Source organism: Camelus ferus, chromosome 36 (genome assembly GCF_009834535.1).
Source record: "Camelus ferus isolate YT-003-E chromosome 36, BCGSAC_Cfer_1.0, whole genome shotgun sequence".
Classification (NCBI taxonomy): domain Eukaryota; kingdom Metazoa; phylum Chordata; class Mammalia; order Artiodactyla; family Camelidae; genus Camelus; species Camelus ferus.
In genome coordinates, this window is record NC_045731.1 from 18,239,981 (window position 1) to 18,258,845 (window position 18,865).

Genomic DNA, 18,865 nt, shown 5'->3' on the forward strand with positions numbered 1-18,865 from the left:
GGGGGAAAAAAGTATACTTTTCTCCAATGATGGTTATTCAAGTTATTTCTTTTATTTTTCTTTGCTGCTGAAATATAGGGACCCGTAGGCTTAGGCATTTATATTTGTGTAGTCTAGATTTCTAATGGAGGGATTTCCAGGTCGAATGACATAGAAATTTATCATTTTAAGTGGAAACTATCAAATTTCTCTGTGGAAATAGAGCAATTCTTCCCATCAGCAGGAAATAATCAGTGTGTATAGCCAAATAAGAACCTCACCATCATTGAAACTATAGATGTTTCATCTGCATTGAAAGGCACTGCATTTGCATTTTAATTTTATTTCATTTACCTGATCAATCATGATATTGAACTTTTTCTCCATACCCTTTGGCAATTTGCATCCCTTTTTTTGTGAACTGCCTCTTCCTTTGTCTGCTTCTTTATTGACTATTTCCCATTTTGATTGTGAATTTTAGACTGATCATTGAATATTAGGGATATCATCTCATTGTTTGGCACATATGCATACATATTTCCTTTTGTTTTATTATTTGCCTTTAATATTGTCTGTGGTACTTTAAATTTTCTATTATAACTTTTAGTTTTCATATATGGATTAAACAGTATTTACACATCCAACACTGGACAAATATTCAGATAAGTTTTCTTCTAGTCTATTTTCACTTTTATATTCTCAATCCATCACTACATTATTTGGAAACCCCTTTCATTTCACAGAGAACAAGACTGGGCAGAAAAGTATTTAAAAACTACTCTGTTTTTCAAGTCATTGTGAACTGGGAGAGCCAGGACTCACATGCAGCCTCTAATCCTGTCTAGTGTTCTTTTTACTATGTATTCTGTACCAACAGGTATGGTAAAGCACAAGTAGAGTTCTACTTTGCCTACCTATTAGAGAACTTTTCCTTTCAAACTTTCTACTGAATGCATTTTTCACCTCCTTGTTCCTCAAGCTGTAGATGAGGGGGTTCAACATGGAGACTACCACAACATAAAACAGAGAAATTAATTTATTGATATTTAGAGAGGAACTTGAACTAGGTCAGACACAGGTGAAGAAAAGAGTCACACATAGGATGGAGACAACTGCCGGGTGAGAAGAATAAGTAGAGAAGGCTTTCCTCCTCCCATTAGCAGTCTGGATCCTCAGCACAGCCACCATTATGCAAACATAGGAGACAATGATGATCAGGCCACTGAGAACTCCTATGGCTCCCGCAAAGATGAAAAGCACCAACTTATTGATCCAGGTGTCTGCACACGCTAGGGAAAGCAATGGTGAAATATCACAGAAAAAGTGATTGGTGATATCTGGACCACAGAAGGGTAAGCAAAACATGTGAATTGTGTGTGTCATGGTGCTTGGAAGACCCACAGCATAAGGGCCCAGAACCAGCTGCACACAGACCCTCCGGGACATAATGAGGGTGTACAGCAAGGGCTTGCAGATGGCCAAATATCAATCATATACCGTGGAAGCCAAGAGCAAACACTCAGTTTCCACAAAAAGACCAAAGAACCACATCTGTGCAGCACAACCCATGAAAGAGATGCCTTTTTATTTACAAAGATATCACACAGCATCTTGGGGGCAATGGAAGAAGAGGAAAATGTGTCTACAAAGGACAAGTGGCTGAGAAAGAAGTACATAGGTTTGTGGAGTCTGGGATCGATCCATATGAGAGTGACCATGCCCAAATTACTCCCCAAGGTGACAAGACAGACAAAAAGAAAACTAACAAAGAGGACAATCTGCAGGTGGAGATGATCTGTGAGGCCCAAGAAAAGGAATTCAATCACTGCTGTCTGATTCTTATCTTCCATTGGTCATCTGTAATTTGTTAATAAGAAAGAGCAATATTTTATTATTTTAAAATGTATCATTAAGAGTAACAAATATTTTAATTCAATAACAGAATATCTTAAACAGACTTGTTACAGAAAAGTATTGAAATAATGTCAAACTGGAAGATAATATTCCTAGATACTAGGTCAGGACAGTTCATGCAAAGATACTGTGTCAACTTGGATATTCACCCTTGACCTCTGCTCTCTCCCATCAAGAGTCCAACTCTATTATCTAAAACTCCTTCAAGTTCTAAGCTTGTACATGAACTGTTCCCCAAGTTTCATCTTACTGTATGATGGGATTAAAAAAAAAAAAAAAAAACAGCTGGAAGACCTTACGAAGAATACTGTAAAACTAATGATATTCAGATCCTAACACATGACATCTGGTAAAGACTAACCAGGGGAGTTCTTGATCTTACAGAATGATCAGTACCATTGTAATACTGTTAAGACACAATTCACATGTGTGTTTTTCAGTCTGTTCCCTACTCCCAGTTGTAAAAACATGTGGAAATGATAATACATACAAATGACAGAGGTTACTCATATAAAATGATATGATGCCACAGAGGGAATGGGGAGGCTGTGCCTGTAAGATGAAGTGATCTGGTAAATGCTGGACAGCAACATGTCATGGAAGTTGTGTACAAAACTAAGCACCCTTTGCACCAAAATCACATGGAATTACTTTATGTGATTGCCCATATTTCATATAAACTACTTTTAGGGCACTTATCCTGAAATCTGTCAGGCAATGTCAATTATAGTAATAATATATGTAAAATGTCAAATGCATAACAGTTTATGCAGAGAACACATTCAAGAATATGTTATTTCTGACTCACTAGCAAGGAAGAAAAAAAATCAACTGTTTTAAGTTCCTAAGGGAAGATCACTATGTAGGATATTTTTTGTGAAAAAAACACTTTCAAACAACATTTATTACCACTGAAATTAATGTCTTCTTTCAGTAAAATAGAAGCAATATATTACTCTTAAGTCAGACAAAAACAAGTATCTTATGGTATCCCTTATATTTGGAGTCTGAAAAATGATACAAATTAACATTTATAAGACAGAAATAAACTCACAGGTACAGAAAACAAACTGATAGTTACCAAAGGGGGAAATGGGAGGAGGAATTAAATTAGGAATTTGGGATCAACAGATACACACTACTGTCTATAAAAGGGATAAGCCACAAGGATCTGCCGTACAGCACAGGGCACTGTATTCAATACCTTGCAATTACCTATAATAGAAAGGATCTGTAAAAGGAGAACATATATGTAACTGAATCACATTGCTGTACACCTGAAACACTGTAAATAACTATACTTCAATTTAAAAAATTTAAATCAATATACCACTCTTGAATTATATAGTAATTATATGTGGAGCTCAGTCTATGAAAAAATAGTGAATATATCTATTTGATTTATGATATTTATCATTATCACGATCATTTGCTTAGTGCTACATGGAGTATATTTTAAGCACAAAGAAAATTCTAGGCTTAGATATGAAGCCTTATCCATTGCAAGAATGTTTTCCTTTTTATCCATCCAAATATGCCAGTATAGTTGTGTGGAGGTAGGGGGTTGTACAGACTGCTTCTGGTCTTTTGTTAAACCACTATTTATTTATTTAAATGTAAGTCATTTTCAGTCTTCTATTTTTAAAAATGCAGGATTGTCTCTATGTTACTTTCATAGCTAACATTCTTTGACCTTAGAATTCTTTGTGGACATCACAGTATCCCCATTTCAAAAAGAAATAAACAAGAAAATCAATTCAGAAAATAATCACCGAAAATACCAGTTACTTACTCTCATAAGGATGTGAACAAAATGCCAGTCTGCTGTCTTTAGAGAACCTGGGCTGGGGAGGGGGATATTACATTCCTAAAGTGTAAACTCATCCTTCTGCTTCTCCATCACATTTCAAAAACTTCAGTATCCAAAATGCAATGTCCTCACTTCTCTAAGGATATCCTTTGTGTATCTCCATTAATTGCTTCAAGGGAAATAACCATTTTCTAGAAATAAGGATGGAATTTTCAACTTCCCTCATGGTGGCAAACTTTTTTAAGAATATTTCTTAGATTTTCTAGGTACTTGGCTAAGAAGGCAAATCCCTCATCTTGAACATCTTGGCAGTAAATAGATACTCTTTGACCTGCACATTGATTCACATGTTGTACAGAATAAGGGATTTTTCTTTTGGAGTTTTCAAAGATTTAGAGCCAGGTCCCCAAAGAACTAAAAGCTCAAGAGCTTATCCCTAGAGGGACAAAGTTAACATGGTCTCAGTGGCATTTGGACCAAGTGTTATTTACCAACTGTATCTTTTCTCAAAGAGAAGACTGCTAAGAAAACGACATGGTTTTTCCCACTTTAGGATCCTCCATCATCAAAAGAGAGCTCTCTTTCCTATGAGTGGGGAGTGATGCATTGAGAACTCAGCACCAACTGGGAGGACGTAGCTTGCCACCTAGTTTCTGGATCCACATTGCCTGCAAACCTTAATTTCATCACTTATTGGCTGTATCACTTTGAGCAAATTTTTATATCTCTCTGTGCCTCATTCTTTTTATCTCCAAAATTAGACAGTATCTGATAAAAAAGAAAACATCAATTCAAAGTAGCATTTTCTTATCTCAAGGCAAAAAAATGAAAAAAAGTCACCGGACTCCTAAAGTACGACAGATGACTGTCAGCTTGAATATATGAGGAAATGTTCAAAGAAGAAAAGGTCTAAAAAGATAAGTTTAATTTGGATAAGCTGAAGTTAGGGGAAAGGCATTCCAGGCAGTGCTAATAAGATGAACAGAAGCAAGGAAGTTAAGTCAAGGCAGTTGTTTGGGAGAGGAGGGTCACAAGAGAGAGAAGAAATGTAGAGTCTGGTGACAGAGGGTGAACTGTCTCAGTCACCAGCTTCTCTGAGAACCTAATTGTTTATCCCATCAAGAAGATCTGATAATTCATTCTGTCAACCCCCATAATACTTCATTGCTAGCTCATTTTTAACCCCTATTAAGTATCTATCTCAAAAGTTCATTAATAATTGGTGTTGTGTACATATTTGTTGAATTAGTGGAAAGCAAATCCACAAAACCTGTGTAATTCATAATGGTTCATATTTAGTAGATAAAATTATGCTATCTACTTTTGATTAAAGATGTCAGGAAAAAAGTATTTATACCTGTTATTTGTCTTAAAACCACTTAAAAGCAATGAGAAAACAACAAAAACAGATTTTTTAAAATGGCACTTCATTAAATCTACAAAAAAAAGAAATACAGAAAATAATAGGAAGAATTATTCCATTAACAAAACTATAGGCAGGTAACATGCTACTATGCATAGAAAACACTAAAGACTCCACATGAAAAATAAAATACTTAGGAACAAACCTGACCAAGGAGGTAAGAGACTTATAAGCAGAGAACTATAAAATATTAAGAAAATTAAAGATGATTTAAAGAAATGGGAAGATATCCCATGCTCTTGACTGGAAGAATTAATATTGTTGAAATGGCCATACTACCCAAGGCAACATGCAGATTCAGTGCAATTCCTGTAACATTACCAATGACATTTTTCACAGAACAGGAACAAAATTTTTTTTTAATTTGTATGGAAACACAAAAGACCCAAATAGCCAAAAAAATCTAGAGAAAGAAGACCAGAGCTGGAGGAATCACATGCCCTGACTTAAAACTATACTGCAAAGCTACAGTAATCAAAACAGTATCTAACTGGCACAAAAACAGACATATAGCTCAATGGAACAGAAGTCCAGAAATAAAACCATGCACTTACAGTTAATTAATCTACAACAAAGGAAACAAGAATATATGATGGAGAAAAGACAGTCTCTTCAATAAGGTGCTGGGAAAACCGGACAGCTACCTATAAAAGAATGAAATTAGAACATTATCTAATGCCATATACAAACACTCAAAGTGGGTTAAAGACCTAAATGTAAGAAAGACCGGATACTATAAAACTGCTAGAGGAAAACACAGGCAGAAGAGCTGCCAGCAAATCAATAAAACTAGAACACTCTCTCACACCATACACACACACAAAAAAAAAAAAACCTCAAAATGGCTTAAAGACTGAACAAGAGACAAGACTAAATTTATGAGACTTTTCACAGCAAAGGAGACCATAAACAAAATGAAAATACAATTTACAGAATGGAAGAAAATACTTACAAATGATGCGACTGACAAGGCCTTAATTTCCAGAATATGCAAAGAGCTCATACAACTCAATAACCAAGAGACAAACAACACAATCAAAATTCAGCAGAAGATCTAAATAGACATTTCTGCAGTGAAGACATACAAATGGCCAACAAGCACATGAAAGAATGTTCAGTATCGCTAATTATCAGAGAAATGCAAATCAAAACTACCGTGAGGCATCACCTCACACAGGTCAGAATGGTCATCATTAAAAAAATCCACAAATGAGAAACGCTGGAAAGGGTGTGGAGAAAGGGGACCCTCCTACCCTGTTGGTGGGAATGTAGTTTGATGCAGCTGTTATGGTAAACAGTATGGAGATTCCTTAAAAAACTGAAAATAGATTTATCCTATGTCCAGCAATCCCACTCCTGGGCATACATCTCAGGGAACTCTAATTTGAAAAGACACCTGCACCCCAATGGTCATAGCAGCACTATTTACAATAGCCAAGACATGGAAGCAACCTAAATGTCCATCAATCAATGACTGGATAAAAAGTTGTGTGTATATGTATACACACAAACACAAACATATACAACAGAATACTATCAGTCATTAAAAAAGAAAAAATAATGGTATTTGCACCAATAGGGATGGGACTAGAGATCATCATACTAAGTGAAGTAAGCTAGAAAGAGAAAGAAAAATACCATATATCATTTTTATGGGACATCTTTAAAAACAGTACACAAATGAGGTTATTTACAAGACAGAGACAGACTCACAGACATAGAAAACAAATTTACGGTCACCAGGGTGGAAAAAGGAGGGGAGGATGGAGACATAAACTGGGAGTTTAGGGTTTGCAGAGACCACTATACACAAATTAGATCAGCAACAAGGTCCTACTGTACAGCACAAGGAACTCTACACAACATCTTATAACAGCACATAATGAAAACGAATATGAAAAGGAATATATATATGCATAACAGAATCGCTATTGTACACAAGAAATGAACACACATTATAAATTGACAGTACTTCAATTTAAAAAAATTTTAAATATCTTCTTAAGAATGTTTGGAGTAGATGGGAAACAATGTTTATTTACATTTGGTATTATGTACTTTAAATTTTGTACTACGTGCAATCATACTTTGTAAGTATAAAAAAACCACTGAAAACTATGTTGAAAGGAATATTTAATCAGACGAAGAGTTAGATATTCATATTATTTATTAACTGAAAAAAACAGAGTAAAAATAATATGCATAGTTTTATGATCTAAGAAATTACTTCCAAATCTAATATTTACTCATGTCTTCACCTCTAAACCTAAAAATTTTACTTTCTTCCTATAGTTTTATCAAAAATAAATGTAACATGTAAGCGACAGGACATAAAGCAAGAAGTTTACTTTTCTGGAAAGTGCAGATGCATTTCAACCGGTATGATGCAGGTGTCGGTAGACCCAGAGGTCCTAGCTTGCAGACCTTCTAATTCTTGATGTCCCATGTCACATCACCATCTTTAATTCTTTGCTATGTAATCCCTTTTGTGTCCAGTATCTACTCCCTGGTACACAGCCAAGTAGCAGTTATGAAGCTGGCGCCAGTGACATGATAAATGAAACTAGACCGTATCCTAATATTTCCAGCTGTTTATTTGAGGCATATTTGTAGTTTCTCCTAAATTGGGGCAAAATTTAAAATGGGCCTTTATGACTTACTGGGCACTCCTGCCACATCTTTAGAATGATTCTACATTTTTTAGCCAGCAAGAAGGTTTCAAAGTCACATCTGAGATAAATTTCAGGCACTACAGAAAGTGTAGGACACGCTCTGCTTCCCACTTTTACACTGGTTAGCATGGCAGACTCCGTTTGTGCCCCACCCTTATCATTTCCATACAAACCAGCCAAATTCACTGCCACCACCTGCATTTCTTTATTTCAGGATTTGTGTTTCTTCTACTTCTCCACCACCACCAAGCCAGATGTGCCAAAAAAATGAACATTTCCCAAGGGCAGATTTCAACTAAAGACTGATACAAGGAAATAAGGAAGATGAGGCAAAAATTAATAAAGAACAGACAAAAAGAAATCAAAAAGCAAGACAACAGATTTAAGCCCAAGCATACCAATTATCACTCTATAAATGCTCTAAATAGCCCAATCAAATACTTTTTACTGTGAATTAAGCAAGGTCAACAATATGACTCCCAACAAAATCCTACTTTAAATATGAATGTAAAAAGCCAAACAGAGAAAGACAAGTACTGCATGATTTCACTTATATATTGAACCTAAAAGTAAACAAACAAACAAACATAATACCAAAACAGGAACAGACTCACAGATACAGAGAACAAACTCATGGTTCTAAATAGGTGGTACATGCTTCTGGTTATAAAATAAATAAATGATGGGTCTGTAAAGCACAGCATTGGGAATACAGTCACTATAACACTGTAACTTTGTATGGCAACAGATGGTAACTTGAAATAGTGTGGTCATCATCTAGTAATGTATTTAAATGTCAAATCACTATGTCGTCTACCTGAAACTCATGTAGTATCGTAGTTTAATTACCCTTCAACAACAACAAAAAAGAATCCACTGAATCAGCCTTCAAAAGCTGGTCAATGACAAGAAATGACCAACAGGTGGCAGTACATCCACATACAAACAGGTCAGCAGAACTGATTTCCAGTCTTCAAACGTTTTTCCTCTCCCTATTCAAAAACAACAGAATATCCAAACTCAAGCATCAGTATCCTGACCACACCACAGTGTCTCCTGTACCTGTGTAAGCTTCAGAGATCCCTAATTAGGAACTCTGCTACCAACTCAAAGCAGAATGTCTCAAAATGGTTTGTTCCTGATACCCTTACAGTTAATTAATTGATTTGCCAAAAGCAAAAACCACTTTTTAAGAAATTAAGGAGCATCACTGCATCTGAGATTTAGCTTTTAATAATTTAATAATTCATGTTCAATTAATGGAGTCATTAAGTTAAGAATTTATTCCTAGTATTTATCAAGTGAAAAAAAATTACCTTATGTCCACAGCTCTTCCTCTCCAAAAATTTTTTTTTTTTTAATAAAAAGAATTGTCCATTATGAGAATAAAACTGTGAGTGGAAAATAATTGAGAACAACAACAAAAAAATCCAAAGTCACTTTTGAAAGATCTATCCTGTTTCATTGGACAAAAATAAGATTAAATTATTGCCTTTCTAAAGACAGAGTACATCCATTAGAAGAGATTTGCCAGTAATGCAAGCACAAAAAAAAAAAAAAAAAAGGAAAGAAAGAAAGAAAGAAAAGAAGAAAGAAACCACTCTAAAAAGAGAGGCTAAGGGTAAAAGTTCCTATCCACATGTATTATATGGGGTAAGAAACTGGAATGTCATTCTTATGGCAGCTCAACCAGATGTCACTGAATATTCGAATTTTAGCCACAACTCCCTTACTCATTTCCATATCCACCAAGCAAGTTTCAAAGTGGTGTATGGCACCCCCCACACACATATGTAGATATTCTCCAGGGAATCCGAATGAATGAGGCCGTGCAGGTTCTGCTGTCCATGGAAACCACACACCTGGTGCTGCAATCATAAGAACTCTGCTTTAGTTCTGTGGAGGCTTTCAGGTATCATCCATTGGTTCAAGTCAGAACCCATCAATCCAATTACCCTTGACATCAAGATTCTGTACTTGACAACCTAACTAGGTCCTGGACTAGAACTGTCCAAAGTAAATATTTTTGTAAAATCTTTGGGTAATCACTCAGCTTCCTCTCATGACACTTCACATCCATGGACAATGTTCTAACACTCACAAATCTGCTTCGGTGAATGTTCAGCTTACTTACACACACACTCACATTTGTCCTGCAGAGATGGAAAGAAATGGTCACCTGACCTCATCCTAGACTTAATGGTGGCCAGTAACCTGCCATGTAGTCTCTTTCCCAGTCATATGGGCAATCAGACGGTTGGATGATATGAACCGGTAAAGCTGATTCCAACGAGAAGCAAATTTGGTGTAATATAGTTTTAGGCCAAACAAATTGACCTCCAAAAATCTGTTAAATCACACTTTTTTCCCAATTCAAAGGTGACTTGTTACTCCTCCATGCCACACCTTCTTTCTTTCATTTGTCAAGACAGTGAAAGTTGACTATTACACTGATTTCACACAAAGCACTTGCCCTTCTAGTCAAGTGTATTTGGGTAATTGATTTGTCCATGGCCACATGAAGTATTTAGCTGAAGGGCATTCCAGAGATTACAGAATTCAACTTCTTACTTTACAAATAAGGAAATACAGGTCTCACACAAGCAATGTGACTCATGATCATGTAACCACTGGGTGGCAAGGTTCCAGGCTGACTGTAGGGGACATTGGTGTCATGTTAAATGACCTCACTAAAAATAATATTGATATTTTATTGAGGGTAGAATTAACCCCAACTTAAACTAGATGAAAGTTCACTGACCTTTCCAGCTTCCAAAGTGGATCCATGGTCACAATAATCTGTGTGGCATCATTTTAAGTCTTTGTGAAAGCCCCCACTTAGGAATATATACAAACACCTGATCACCTGACTCACCTACAGTCTGGCAATGTTTGATATGCATGATTTCAACAGCATCACTTTGTAAGCTTAAGGTTTTATCACTTGATAGATTCGGAATGCAAACACACCTGGGAGATACGTTACCAGCCAGTCAACACTCAGTAACTCTTCAAAATGAAAGAACTCTTTTCTTCTAAACAGCTATTTCTTAATTCATTGATTTATTTGATCATGCATTTAATAAGTACCTATTTCTATAAGATACTTGCCAAGAGTTGGTGGAACTTACGCAAATGAAAAAGAAAGGACTGCTGTCTTCAGATTTCACAGTCTAGCCAGGGAAAGGGGGATTTAATAGTATGTGGTGTGTCATAGAATCTAGGTTTACAACCTTCTCTTCTCAGCTCCACAGCCTAGGCAAAGCAGTTAGCCATAGCCTATTTGCAAATATAAAATAAAGCTCAGAAGTGGTATGAATATAGCCTTGGGGGGAAAAAAAGAGTGGAGGATGAACTCCCCTTTCCAGGGAGCTGGGCCCAGAGATTAGATGCCCTGTGAGCAGCTCATCACACAGAAGGCGGGGACCAGACAGAAGCAGCATAGGGCAAAGAGGTCAGAGACAGGATGCGGGAGAGGAAAAGGAAACTCTTCCAAAGCAGAAAGCTGAGTGGCTCCTGGAAGTTGTAAGGGCCAGAAAATGAGAGGACAGAAGGAGAATATGTACTTTGAATTTGAATTTGATAGGCTGTCACTAAATGTGAAAAAGCCAGCTCCTTTCTTTGAAGAACCGACAATTTTTTTTTTCAAAAGCAAGATGTTCACAAAAGATTTATGAATGCCTATTAACATATGAGAAAGATGTTAAAAACAAATCTACATTAAAATAAAAAGGCATCATTGATCTATTAAAGTGGCAAATGTAGCAGGCAGGATACTCACAAAGAAGCCACTGCCCCCACCCCAATTCCAGCCCTAAGAGGTTCACTAATCCAACTAAAAGTTTCTGCTGCATGAATTTGTGGTTAACCTGCAGCCTCCATCATCCCAGTTAGAAATGACCTGCCAGTGATGCTCCTGGTACAAGTATAGACCCCAAGTGCTTAACATGAAGTTCACCTTTACATCATCAATATGGGAATAATGGAGGTTTATAGAACTAAAAGACCCTTTGCTATTTGGGGGTTTGTGAGGATGAACACAGCATATTTTAAGGTTTGTGGCCTTCAGACAAATCCTCCCCCCACCAGAGGTGTCAAGGTCCTCAGGACATCAATTCAGCCTCACCGCATACAGCCCACCTGCTACAGTCTTACATCACACTGTCTGCATGAGGGTCCTCATGAGAGCCCAGCTTTGTTGTTTTGTGTTCGTTGTGAACACTGTAACTCATGTAAAGGGATGGACTTTATTTTGGGGGGGAGGTCACTGATTTTTTAAAATGTCCCTATTACAGCCATTATGGAAAACAGTATGGACAGTCCTTAAACTAAAAATAGACTTACCATATGATCCAGCCATCCCACTCTTGGACATGTATCTGGAGGAGATGCTACTTTAAAAAGATATATGCACCCCAATGTTCATAGCAGCACTATTTATAACAGCCAAGACATGGAAGCAACCTAAATGTCCATTGACAGATGACTGGATAAAGAAGATGTGGCATATATATATAAAGGAATTCTACTCAGCCATAAAAAAAATAAAATAGTTCCATTTGCAGCAACATGGATGGACCTGGAGATTGTCATACTAAATGGAGTAAGCCAGAAAGAGAAAACTATCACATGATATCACTTATATGTGGAATCTAAAAAAATGACACAAATGAACTTATTTACAAGACAGAAACAGACTCACATACATAGAGAACAAACTTATGGTTACTGGGAGGAGGCGGGGTGTGGAAGGATAAATTGGGAGTCCAGGATTTGTAGATATAAACTCATATATATGAAATAGACAGACAAGGTCCTGCAGTATAGCATAAGGAACTGTATTCAATACTTTGTAATAGCTTGTAATGAAAAATAATATAAAAAGGAATAGATATGTATAACTGAAACACTCTGCGGTACACCAGAAACTAACACAACATTGTAAAATGACTATACTTCAACTTTTTTAAATTTTAAAAATTAAAGGATGAAAGAAAAAATTTTAATGTCCCTATAAAGAAAGCCAATTTCTAATGTTGGAGATAAAAGTGAAGACTCCGAGAAAGTAATAGTTCTCAGACTGAAAGCAAAAGGTTTGCTTGAACGTGGAAGTGGAGTTATCAAGTTTGGTAACGAGTCCAAGGTGAATGAGTCCAAGTACGCTCTAGACAGAAATAGAAGAATTTAACAGGACTATTTCAGTACGTGTTCTCACCCGTGAAAAACATCACTCACCATGTGAGAGAGACAACAGTAGCGAAAGCTGAGCAGGTGGTTGACTTGCCATGAGAAGATAAACACAGGAAACAAAAGCCTCTTGGTGGGAATGTACTGCAGAACAAAGCCAGGAATGTGCAAATACACATTCTTAAATCGTAAGTGGTAAAGGAGCTGGTGAACCTGGTCAAACAAGGTTTACCATCAAGTAAAGGCTGGTGGAAGAATTTTAAGAATTGTTTTCTCCTTGTTTAATGTAAATTTAATTGAAGAAACAACATTGGTTTTGGGTTTTGGGTTTTTTATTTTTCCCTAAACTGAAAAGCTGAAAAGGCTCTTTGTGGGGAAGTATGGACCAGGATAAATGCTCAACACACAAAACATACATGTATTAGATGAAAATGCTTTGGCACACAAAGATACCCAAGTTAAAATGAGCTTCTGGGTTTAGCAGGTTAATACTGACTGACTGACTCATCTTTGGTGCAGAGGGGGACAATGCTGCCGACTTTATTATTAAGCTGGATTTGTTCCACCATCAAGAAAACCCCTGGCACTGAAAGATAACAATGAGAACTTACCACAGGTGTGTTGGCTGTAACAAAAAAAAAAAAAAAAAAAGAAAGAAATGAAAAGGAAAAAGAAAAAGAAGCTTGGATAATGCCACTTAGAATAAATTTTAGAAATATATTTTTAGTAACTTTATAGATATTCTAGTCACATATTTATACAATTATTAATGTCCAAAGGAACCAAACCCCAAATGAAAAAGGAGAACACAAGGTTATCAGAAAATGAAATATAAATGCAGCCTTAACACATATGAAAGGTACTCATCCCTCTCATGAAAGGAAAAATGCATATTAAGACTGTACAGAAATATTTCTCACCTATGTGACTGGCAAAAATTCAGAAGTGTACCACTATGCCAGCTGCTGGGGATGCCGCAGAGGAGCAGGTACTGACTTACACTGCTGGCGAGTATGCAGGAGGTTTCAGTATCTAAGGAGTGCAACTTTGTAATAGTTATCAAATTTATAAATGCCATTACTCTTTAACTTTTCTACTCTTGGGACTTTCTCTGATAGTATTTCTGCATGTGCATAAAATTACTTTTGTTGGTTATTTGCTGAAGTACTGTTTGTGATAGAAAGTATTAGAAACTACCCAAGTGTCCATCAGTGTGGGACTAATGGAATATAGTGCAATAAAAAATGAATGAAGAAGCTTTCTGTGTATTGATCTGGAAAGATGCCCAGTATGTATCAATTAAAGAGAAATGAAGATCTAACAGCAAACTATGTTATGTTTATATAAGAAAGAGATGAGTGGGGGACCAGCAAATACATTCTTGGCTATTTTTATATTAAAGAGACTCTGCATAGAGACTCAAGAAAAGTAACAGAAGTTGTTACAAATATGAGGCTTTAGCAGATTCAAGAAGGAGTCGATAGGACTAGAGGTAGGAATGAGGTCTGGAATAAGGTGCGTGGTATTGATTTATGACCTGTATGAATATATACTCTATAAAATAAATAAAACAAAGTCTAAGAGTCACTTAAATTTTTCAGTAAGTGTTTATTACACTTTATGATGGAAAATATGAGGGACATAATGTGGAAATTCTTTTGCAGAGATCTTTGATCTTTAAGTGGTGATAGTCCCTGGATGGATTTTAAGGTGCCTGTGAAACCTTGAAATGAATATAAAATGTTGGCTCTCTTTGCCTATGTGCATATTTCTAGAGGAACTGTTCATAGCTTGTATCATATTATTCAAAGGACCCCAGGACCCAAAACATTGTGATAAGTCATGAATTTGAGAAGCCATAAAAGTCTCTAGACATTCTTCCTGAATATTAAGATGTTGTGTGACTTGATGGTTATGAATATAAGTTCCGCATCCAAGAGAGCTGGGCTCTCCATCAAACGTTCCCACTTGATAGTTGTGTATCTTGGGCACTTTATTTAAACTTTCAACCCTCAATTTTCTTATCTGCAATAGAAAGAAAACAGCACAGCTACTCCATATGATATGGTGAGGATTGACTTAAATAATGCATGTGAAGGGCTCAGCAAAATGCCAGACACATAATAAGAGCTCAAGAATATCACCTTTTAAAATCACTGAACTAAGTGCTAGTACTGTGATTCCTTAGGAAGCTCTGGAAGGGCTCAGAATATGCGTGGAGTTTTGGACACATTGAGCCTGAGGTGCCTGCAGGATACCAAGGTGGTGACATCGAGCAGAAAGTTGGATTTAAAGGTCTAGGGTGCTGGGGAAGGGCTCTGCTGTGTTACCGAGTTTTTGTTTCTGTCCACGCTCACTCCTGTGGTGCTCTCATCTCATCTCACTGTTGTATGTGGATGACTCCCAAATTTATATGTCCAGGGGACCTCCCTAACACAGACTCCAAATACCTACTCAACAAACATTCTAGGATATTGTATAGGCATCTCAAAATTAATGTGTCCCAAAACAGACCCTTGATCTTCCCCTCTTAACCCAATCCACCTACAGCCTTTGACACATTAATTAATAGTATTTCCATTTTTCTGGTGACTCAAGGCAAAACTTTTGAAGTCATCCCAATTTTCCTTCTTCTCTTCCACCCCACCTCAAATCCATTCATCAGTACTACTGGTTCTTCTACAAAATACTACATCCACATTCAATTATTTCTTACTTTTTCTTTGCCACCACTCTGGTCCAAGCTGCTAATAACTCTTTTGCTGGGATTATTGTGACCTGTCCTAACTGGTTTTCCTGCCTCCACCTCTCCTCCTAGAGAAGTGGGGTAGAGTCTCAGCACAGTGACCCAGTGATTCTCTAAGAAATCAGACCACATCACTCTCCTCAAGATCCTGGTGGCTTCCATCTCACCTGACATACAACCAGAAGCCCTTTCCATGATCACGGCCCTAACCCTTCATCTCTCTAACCTCATTTTCCATCTGTATTCTCCTGACTCATTACTTTCCAGCCCGATGGACCTCCTTCCTATTTCTCCACCATATACTTAAAACAGCCCTACCTTCTACCTGAAATTCTCTTCCAGATCTCCATGAGGCTCACTTTTTCACTTCCTTCAAGTTTTTGTTCAAATGTCATCTCCTCAGTGAGATGTCTTCTGACCAAAGCAACTTAAAACACAACTCCCCCACATCCTCCTTTACTGCTTTTTTTCCAGTTAACATAGTTATTTCATTTCACTTAGTTATTTTATTATCTGACACCCATAATGAATATAAGTGTCATGAAGTTGGATATTTTGATTTTTTCCCTCCTAACTCTCAATGCCCACCCCATTGATTTTTTTCCCAGTGCCTAGAATAGTGCCAGCACATCATAGACACTCAATATATACATTTTTATTTAAATTACTCTAATTTCTCATAGTGCATTCACCCGACCTCTGAATTTGCAAAGCATTTTCCTCGGGTAGGTCAAGAGACTTTGAGATTCATTAACTCTGGGTCAAAACCAGATGTCCCTTCCCAACCAATATCCAGCCACTACCTAGGAGCCAAAGGCCCTCACTGCTTGCCTAACTCAGAGAGACCACCTCACCGATACAGGGAACATTCTGAGAAGCTATGTGGTAGGCAGAGAGGTTTTACAGTCCTTTTTGCAGATTTGAGCCCACTGACCTGAGGCCTCCTTCAGATGACTTCTTAGGATGCTAATAGAGTCCTCCAAGGAGAACTGGCTGCTCCCCCTAAATCCCTTGACTAAGCAGAATTTTCATCATTTCTCCTTCAGCACAAGCTAGTCTGGGAAGAGATGTGTTATGGTGGGATGGTGAGTAGAGGGTGTGCTCTTAGCCCTGACACTTCAAACAGTCTGAGGTCCATTTTGCTTTGAACACTTAGGGATACAGACCCTATCTATGGACTGAATCAGTCAGTACCCAGTGCCTTCCAGGCTCTCTGCACTTCTCGTAACCCAGGCCATCATCACCAACGAGACCAGATTTAAGCCCTGAAAACCGAAGATCACAGCACCCTGCCTGGGCTGAGAGAGAATGAGCCAGGAGACTGCTAGCTGAGGAAGGTGGCAGGATGAGAAACAGAGAGGTTAGGAAGGTTCCCATGGAGACCAGGGAAGCCAGAAGACAGTACAACTTCCCAGACCTGAAGCTGAGACTCCTCCCATCTCATTCTCCAGAAAGTCTTCTACAGTCCCTCCCCCAACCCTTCAGAGGCTGACCTGGAGAGGAGCAGGGAGAACAGGCACCTGAAAAGACAGGACTCTTACACATGATCATTTAACTGCATTCAACAGATGGACTCAGCACCGTGGCTCCTGCTACTGAGAAGCATATGGACCCACAAGAGCAGATCCACTAAAAAAGAAAATCACTTATAGAAAAAAATGTTGCAATACAGATAATTTGCAGATCTAAGCACAATATAAGTGGGTTTCCCCCTGCTACATTTGTCATGGGCAATCCAACCCTGCAGCCTGGATTTGCCAAGAGGATCCTGATGAATCCTCTGTAGGGGTCTTCTTGCCAGGCCAACCTCTCAAATCCCAGGGCACAGCACATTACCTTAGCCACCATTCATTCATTCATTCACTCATATTTCTTTTGAACACCACAAAAAAACGAGGACAGGTAAGGCAGAGCAACAAGAGTCAGTTGAGACAGAAGAGCTGGTGCCAGCAGATACCTGCTCTGTGACTTGGAGCAATCTCTTAAATTCTCTGAGTACAGCTTCCTGATCTGTAAGATAAGCCTTATAGGCCCAACTTTGAACTACTGTCATTTGTATTAAATGAAATAATAAAAACAGAAGATATTGGTGCACATCAAAGTGCTCTGTAAACCGAAGGTGCTGTTATTTACGGATACCAAAAAATAACCACCAGTTGATTGCCCACTCTATGCTACTGGAGGATGCAATTTTGCACAAGACACATTCCCTGTCTTGAGCTTTTACCAACATAAGGCAGTAAAGCCGCAGGTTTGCCTGGTTTATCCTGTGGATCCTGCTCTGCCTTATCAGACATCAGTTTACTTCACGCTGGGAAAGAAGGTTCACACTGAGGAAGACCCCAAGGTTTGAGTCCAGTCTCTGACCTTGAAATGAGTCACTTGATCATCTACAATTCCCTGAGCCAGGAAAGCAGCACCTGCACAAAACTCTATTTCCTTGCACCCCAGGTAGACAAGAAATATAACAGGCACTCACACACACTCACACAGGGGAACTGAAATGGATCTCACAGAAAGCATATACCTCTCCAGACTCACATCTTGGACATCTCTGTTAAGCTCTTAAGTGCGAAGCAGAATCTTTCAAGATTCCTTTGCATAATGTTTGTAATATTATACATGACTCTCCCAGCTTGTGCACCTCATTAATTCAGTCTCTATACGTGTAGTGGGAAATTGAAGTCATCGGCCAAATAATAAACACCTGAAAATTTGCTACTGAAGGGCCTGTAATTAGCCAGATAAGCTGGTGACATCAGGGAAAGTGATTGGAAAATAACACATCTCTCCACCTCACTTTGCTAAAACCATACACCCACAGGTATATATGTGCATATAATGTTATAGAAGATGACATTATAACAGACATTTTAAATTTAGCATGAAGGCAAGCCTCTCACAGGTCTCACTGCACTTGGACATGGGGAAAGGAGTCCAGAGGAAGAAACACGTGGATTGGAGTGAACTTAATTTATACCACCTCACACACGCTGTGTTCAGGGCCTTACTCCCTGATGCCACTCTAAATATTTCTCTAGAAAATCAGAAAACCAGGGTTTAAAAAAAAAACTATTTGCACTAAGAAAATTTAAAAATATATAATTTTTTCCTCTTCTGCTTCCCCAAGGTGA

At 37.8% G+C, this 18,865-nt stretch overlaps 1 pseudogene; it reads right to left on the bottom strand.

The window, feature by feature from the left end:
• Nucleotides 1-722: 722 nt before the first annotated feature.
• The window catches only part of LOC102521274, a 65,616-nt pseudogene continuing 47,473 nt past the window's right edge, over nt 723-18,865 (bottom strand).